Genomic DNA, 6,668 nt, shown 5'->3' with positions numbered 1-6,668 from the left:
CCAAAAATATGTTGTTTGAGCACTGTGCTGATCTGCTGAAGTAACAATCTTAGAAAAATCAAAGAAAAGTACAGAAATAGGGAGCAAAGCGCAGAGCAGTAAGCAAGAACGTCCGAGCGGTAGCGAAGCCGGATGCGTGATCTCGTGCGGATACATGCAACATGAGCAGTTTTTAAACTAAATTAGATCAATACGAGAAACTCGTGACAATCTGATGTCTCTACTGCCTTTGGGTCTCGCTCCCTGTTTGTGCCATCGATTTATGTGACAATCAGTTTCGGCTTGTTCCTCTACACTTGGTATAAACTGTTGAGATTCACTAGATTCATGGAACTCACCGGCTGTATGCTGAGGGTGTCCGTGACGATGGTCTGCTGAGTGTTCTGCCTGTTTTGGAAGTCCAGCAAGTAACTTTGTTTCAAGAACCGCAATCCTTTGTAGACGTTTGCAGTAGTTCATGCAGCAAGTAGATTCAACAGGAGGCATTTTCTTTCTCTTCTGTTTGAATGTGGGCAGCTGTGTTTTCCCTTCTCCGGAATGTAAGCTGCTGGCAGTGGGAGGCAAAGGTCTTCTTTTTCGTGGTATTATTCCAGTCCCAGAGAGTTTTTTGTTTTAGTGTTTGTGCCAAAAATATGTTGTTTGAGCACTGTGCTGATCTGCTGAAGTAAAAATCTTAGAAAAATCAAAGAAAAGTACAGAAATAGGGAGCAAAGCGCAGAGCAGTAAGCAAGAACGTCCGAGCGGTAGCGAAGCCGGATGCGTGATCTCGTGCGGATACATGCAACATGAGCAGTTTTTAAACTAAATTAGATTGTATAGTTTCGAAATTTGAAGCAAAAACAGAATGGTTTGACTTCAATTTTGTGAAACTATAAATAAAAATATCTGCATGAAACAGCAAAGCTGAATGAGATGCAGATTCACTCTCTGCCAGCAGGTGGCGCTTAAACCGTTTCCTGGTTTCCGCTGTAAACAAAGCAGCGCTGAACTTACGAACTTTAATATGCATTATACAGAGGCAAGATGAAAAGAAAAAATACCATCTAAACTTTTCTAAAGACAGTAAGTTCCCCTCAGACATACATTCATATAAACTCCGACCCCTAAATGAATCGCGATTTGTTTAGCATCTCAACCGATTTGAATCGTCACATATTTGAATCGATTTTCAACCGGCTCGCAGTTAATCGTTACATCCCTAGTGTATAGTACAGTAGAACATTGTGCTGTAAATGAAATCAGTCATTACTGAAATTCTCACGGAAAGTATCATGTCAGCGGTTCTAATCTGCGTCTTCACTCCAACGTCAGCAACCCCTTCAGTCTCTAAATGATTATATGCAAATGGTCAGTAGCTTCTCTTAAATGAGGACAGAAATATATAACCATAGCATGGTGACATGCTGACATAAACTTAAGATGTGGTCATGACTCCTGTCTGAGTGGATGGGTTGATTTTACCGTATCGTTGAGAGAGCTGCCAGCAGACCCATAACATCACTCACAGAGGGGCTCAGATGCAGGGGATCAGGGAATTGGTCGGTTAATTGCATTGAGCTCTAATACGTGCATGTCCTGAATCATGTCAATGTCTTCTTTGGTTGACAAGGTGGGAATACAGAGTTGGTTTGAGTATTTTAAAGGATCCTTTTTCTCTCAAGAGTCTGGACACAGAGCAGTATCACCTGGCACTTTTCATTATTTACACACCACAATGTCTATGAAGACTACTGCATTGTTGTATCCCAAAGCCAAAAATAAGTGCAGCAGGATAAATGAAGCCAAAAGGGAGTTTTAGTTTTATGAAGAGGATCTTTAGTGTGTGAAATGGAGACAATGAAACATGTTGTTCTTATTGTGAATGCCAGGCAGACAACAAATACACATTGTGGCCCACCATATTGATCTGAGTTTTAGTTTATTGTTCTATGTGCACAGACTCATTAATGAGAAGTAAAATGGTATGGCTTCATATTTCAGTATCACGGTCTTGGGTGAAATACTTTTAGTTACCCATTAGTCTCATGGTTGTCATGTAATACTACGACCATTGAAATACATGGCAGCAGAACAGAGCCTAATGCATTTTGTCATTTCAGTAACACTAAGCTGTTTGTCTGATAGGTTTTATTCAAAGATTAATCTTGAAGTGTGATGTAATGTTTTAAACAAATACTACCTCACTAATAGTAGAGATGCTTGATATTAACATTTCAGTACCGTTCAGCCGATTAATTGTTTTCATGTTATGGTGGATTATGATAAATGGCTGGTATTAAAATTTGATACAGTTTTGTCTAAATAAAAATTAAATACTAAAAACTACAAGGCACCAGAACATCAAAATCGAATGTTGGCTGATACGATAAATTAAAAACTGTATATAATATTGGCTGATAACCTACACTACCATTTTGGGTCATTTAAAAATCGAATCCAGCCATTACACTTATTCAACACTGTGATGCTGAAAATGTAAATCTATGTGAGTGGCTTTGTGATAGCAAGATACAGTCATACTACAGTGTTCAGTTCTACAGTGTTCAGTTTTATTATTTATAGAGTTAGCTTCTTTCAAATGGAAATTCCACTTTCAGTTCAGTCTAACTCACCTTTCATTCAGTTAGCTTTCAATTACACACTTCATTATGTTCTGTAATGAGTCCAGTGATGTGCCTATACATTCCACCCTGAGGGCCTCATTGGGGTAATATATGCAATCCCATTTTGCACACTTAGGCTTGTTGCCACTAATAAACAGAAGAATTCAGAGCATCATTTGTTCATAGAATTTCCCCTTGGGATTCTAAGGAACACATCTTATGTAAATCCAACAGAACACGAGCAGCGATACGGAGTCGTGGATTACTGCACCGCCATCACATCTTAGTATCTTGTGTCTCAGTGATGCTCCACGGACTACTTAGACAGACAAACAAGACCCAGTAGCTTTAGAGGCTGACCGCGGAACTTTTCAGCTTGTAGACAGAACATCGGTGGAAGAAGTCACTTCCAAACAGCATGTCCCCTCCAGTGTGCTTCCAGCTCATCTTCCTGCTCTTGTTCCACTCCGTGTCCTCGCCTGCGGCTTTCTGCCCCGGCCTCTTCTGAGTCTGAAGGAGAATAAATAATGAATCTCGATCACAGTGAGGAAACGGAATCTTTTGTTTGCACCCTCAGTGTTGTTTTTCTCATTTTTTCCTGAACCCGACATAGATGACCCATGGCCTAACGCAGGCATAATGAAGATCCGCGTAATGAGGCTGAGGAATACGAGGCCCCTAGTTAGACCCGAGCTGTTGGCACGGCGGTACTTGTCATTGTGTCGTTAATGGCCATGAATAGCTTGATCTCCTTTGCTATTGTTGAGAATGCTCTTGTGGCGCTTGTGGGGCGATGAGAGGCTTTGACACTCCATGCTCTTAAGGTAATGTAAGCTCTCACCCTTGTGTGTTAGCAGGAGGTGAATAAGCCCAATATTTCATCCCCTCCAAACTGAAGGTGCGGTTTAGATTTAAAATCGGGGATTTAGCAGCTGTTGCATTGGGGATCTCCTAATGCTTGAGTCTCTTTCCTGAGTGTCCCTTTTCCCCAATCTTTTATTCTCTTTTCTTGTTCTAAAGCTGAACAACTGTTTCTTCTCTCTCTTTCTCAATACCCAGGTGCCCTCTCTTTGCTTTGAGTCTGATTATCGGTCTGTCTGGTCTCCTGCTCTTCTGTGTCTGGTTGTCTGGTTCAGGCAAGCAGTGATCTTCCACAGCAGACATCTCCAGGGATTGCAGGCCTTGGTCTGAGGTGAGTCCTACCAGGATCCATCGCCTTTGCTCCTGTCTCTCCTCGTTCGCAATCACCATTATACCAGTCGGAGCCACGCAGCTTTAATTCTTAGAAATCAGTGTTCATTAGAGTCACCTGCACTTCAAGAGGAAGCACAGAATAATTTGATGTCAGATGCCTCATTATGGTACTCCTACTTAAAGCCATGGCAAATGTATAATCTTTTTCATGCTCGAGAACCACCGCAAGTCTATGGGGATAACAGAGAGCCGCAGATGCATTTTGATTAAAGGCTAAGTGATCTTGCGGTGCAAATCAGTGATTCATAATACATGGAATTAATTACAGAAGAAGTGGTCTGATCATGCCTTAAAACTTTATTGCTTTTGCCATCTATGTATGTTTATAGCAGACATTCTACATTTACTTCTATAATTTGGATGTCACTTAGTGTTGTCAATAAATGTCATGCTTTAAAATTGGCCTGTGTTAAAAGGTTAGCAGGACAAATCACAGCTACTCACTGTAAAAATGGTAACCTGCAATTGGTTTTTGCTCCTACTTTGAAGAGCTATTTCTACCTCATCTAACTTTTAAATTTAGTTTCAACATATACTACTGCTCAAAAGTTTGAGGTCGGTAAGATATTTTATGCAAGTCTCTTATGCTCGCAGATGCTGCATTTATCAAAACTACAGTAAAAACAACTGTAATATTGTGACATATTATTACAATTTAAAGAAAGTGCTTTCTGTTTTAATATATTTTAAAATGTAATTAACTCTTGTAATGGCAATGTAGAATGCAAAATTTAAGCAGCCATTACTCCAGTATTCAGTGTCACACAGTCCTTCAAAAATCATTCTAATATGCTAATTTGGTGTTCAAAAACTTGTCTTGTTATTATCACAGTTGAAAACTGCTTAGTATTTTTATCGAAGCCATAATACAGGTTTTTTTTCAAGATTCATAGATGAACAGAAATTTCAAAAGATCAGAATTCTAATATTACTAACATTATAATTGTATTTACTGTGACTTTTGATTAATTGAATTCATGTATATACAGGCGTTTTTTTTAGACTTTCCAGAACCATTGTAACAGAGGTGAGTAAATGACTGTAACACTAACAGTGTTTTTGGATTTTATTTATGAATAAATTGCTAATAGAGGTCTTAGACAAAGTTCCTGAAGTTTCCTGCTATAGGTTGTGTCTCAGTGTTGAAATCAGTTCTGCGGTACCCTTGTAAAGGTTCTATCAATTACGATTCTGACCAATCATCAGAAGATTCATAAAGATTTTACATCTTTTACGTTATTGTACATTTCAAAGTCTATACAAGCATGCAAAAATATCCACCTACCTAGGAATGCAAATGAAACCAGTGTGCATCATTTTAACTTCCAAGCTGTCATTGGAAACAGCTGTTTGTACATCTGAGCAGAACATCATAACAGCTTTACTCTAATAGAGATATCTTACAGCTGTAAGGAATGATATGAAGCCTTCAAAGGGTGACTGTAAATTAACCTTTTTACAGAAATGAACATGACTTCAGTCTCTGCCTTTGAATGAACTATTATATAGTGTGGAAGTTAAATCAATATTGATTTTCTCTCACGCGAGAATGACCTGTGAAGACCTTTCAATGGTCTCAGATTGGCAAGTGAGTGAAGCCAATTTTATTAGACACGTCATGCAAATCATTAACAAGGTTAACAGATCAGGTATAGAGTCCAAACAAAGCTCAAAATCATAAAAATGTCACAAACACACTCACTTATGCCTTACCAGGATGTTAGTGGTTGTAATAGTGCTTCTTTTCTGATCAGATACATAAGAGTTGCCTAGACTCAAGCAAACTGTTGTTCTGGTGTCCTTCTGCGATACCCCCTGCCGTTTAACATAATCAGTGCTTTCACGCTTCGCTGGCCCATGCTTGAGCAGTGTGTCATTCACGTACCCTTCTACATCTGTCTCTGTCATGTCAATTCATCACACACATCCTCATCTCCCATCATGTGTCTAATGAAATATCTTGACAGTTTAAACAAACGGTTCACCCTGTGTGGTCTTAAAGAGTCCTTCATCACTGTCATGGGACTAATATCCTGTGCTAAGTGTTACAGAACATACACAGTAACACAAGTATGCGTGAGTATAATGTGCATAAAGACTGGTGTATCGACCAGATGAATGAATCACACAATATTTGGACATTTTGAGATTATTAACGGGTTAGTTCACCCAAAATTGTCCAAAAAATTCTGTCATTAATTACTCACCCTCATGTCATTCTAAATCTGTAAGACCTCCGTTCATCTTTGGAAAACAAATTAAGATATTTTTTATGAATTTTGAGAACTCTCTGACCCTCCCATAGACAGAAACAAAAATAACGACTTTATTCAACAATTCGTCTCCTCCGCGTCACCCATTTTGGAGAGTATCCACTGAATATATCAGCTGTGCCACGCGCCATGTTTATGCTTTGATTTGAATGAAAACAACGTATCCGCGTGGCGCAGCTGACACAGAATAGCATACGCTGTTTACGTTCAGTGGATACTCTCCAAAATGGGTGACGCGGAGGAGACGAATTGTTGAATAAAGTCATTATTTTTGTTTTCTTTGCATACAAAAAGTATTCTCGTAGCTTCGTAAAACTACGGTTGAACCCCTGATGTCACATGGATTATTTTACCGATCTCCTTGCTACGTTTCTGGACCTTGATCTAGAGACCTGCCCGCCCGCTCCCGCAGAAAAATATCTTATCTGGGCCCGCTCCCGCCCGCGACATTCATTTTTGTCCCGCTCCCGCCCTCAAAAGCCCGCATAAAAGTAATCTGTAGGGATGCTCCGATCAGGATTTTTGCAGCCGATACTGA

At 39.6% G+C, this 6,668-nt stretch overlaps 1 protein-coding gene across 1 annotated transcript in view; it reads left to right on the top strand.

The window, feature by feature from the left end:
• Nucleotides 1-6,668, top strand: part of LOC107672222 (multiple epidermal growth factor-like domains protein 11) — a 151,542-nt gene that overhangs the window by 29,593 nt on the left and 115,281 nt on the right. Inside the window, exon 2 of the mRNA XM_016465313.1 lies at nt 3,663-3,795. The gene's annotated coding sequence lies outside the window, so the exon portion shown is untranslated. The remainder of the gene's footprint in view (nt 1-3,662; nt 3,796-6,668) is intronic.

This window comes from Sinocyclocheilus anshuiensis, unplaced genomic scaffold (assembly GCF_001515605.1).
Source record: "Sinocyclocheilus anshuiensis isolate Anshui unplaced genomic scaffold, SAMN03320099.WGS_v1.1 scaffold997, whole genome shotgun sequence".
NCBI classification, from domain to species: Eukaryota; Metazoa; Chordata; class Actinopteri; order Cypriniformes; family Cyprinidae; genus Sinocyclocheilus; species Sinocyclocheilus anshuiensis.
The sequence above is the reverse complement of the archived record's forward strand: the minus strand, read 5'-3'. Positions and strand labels throughout refer to the sequence as shown.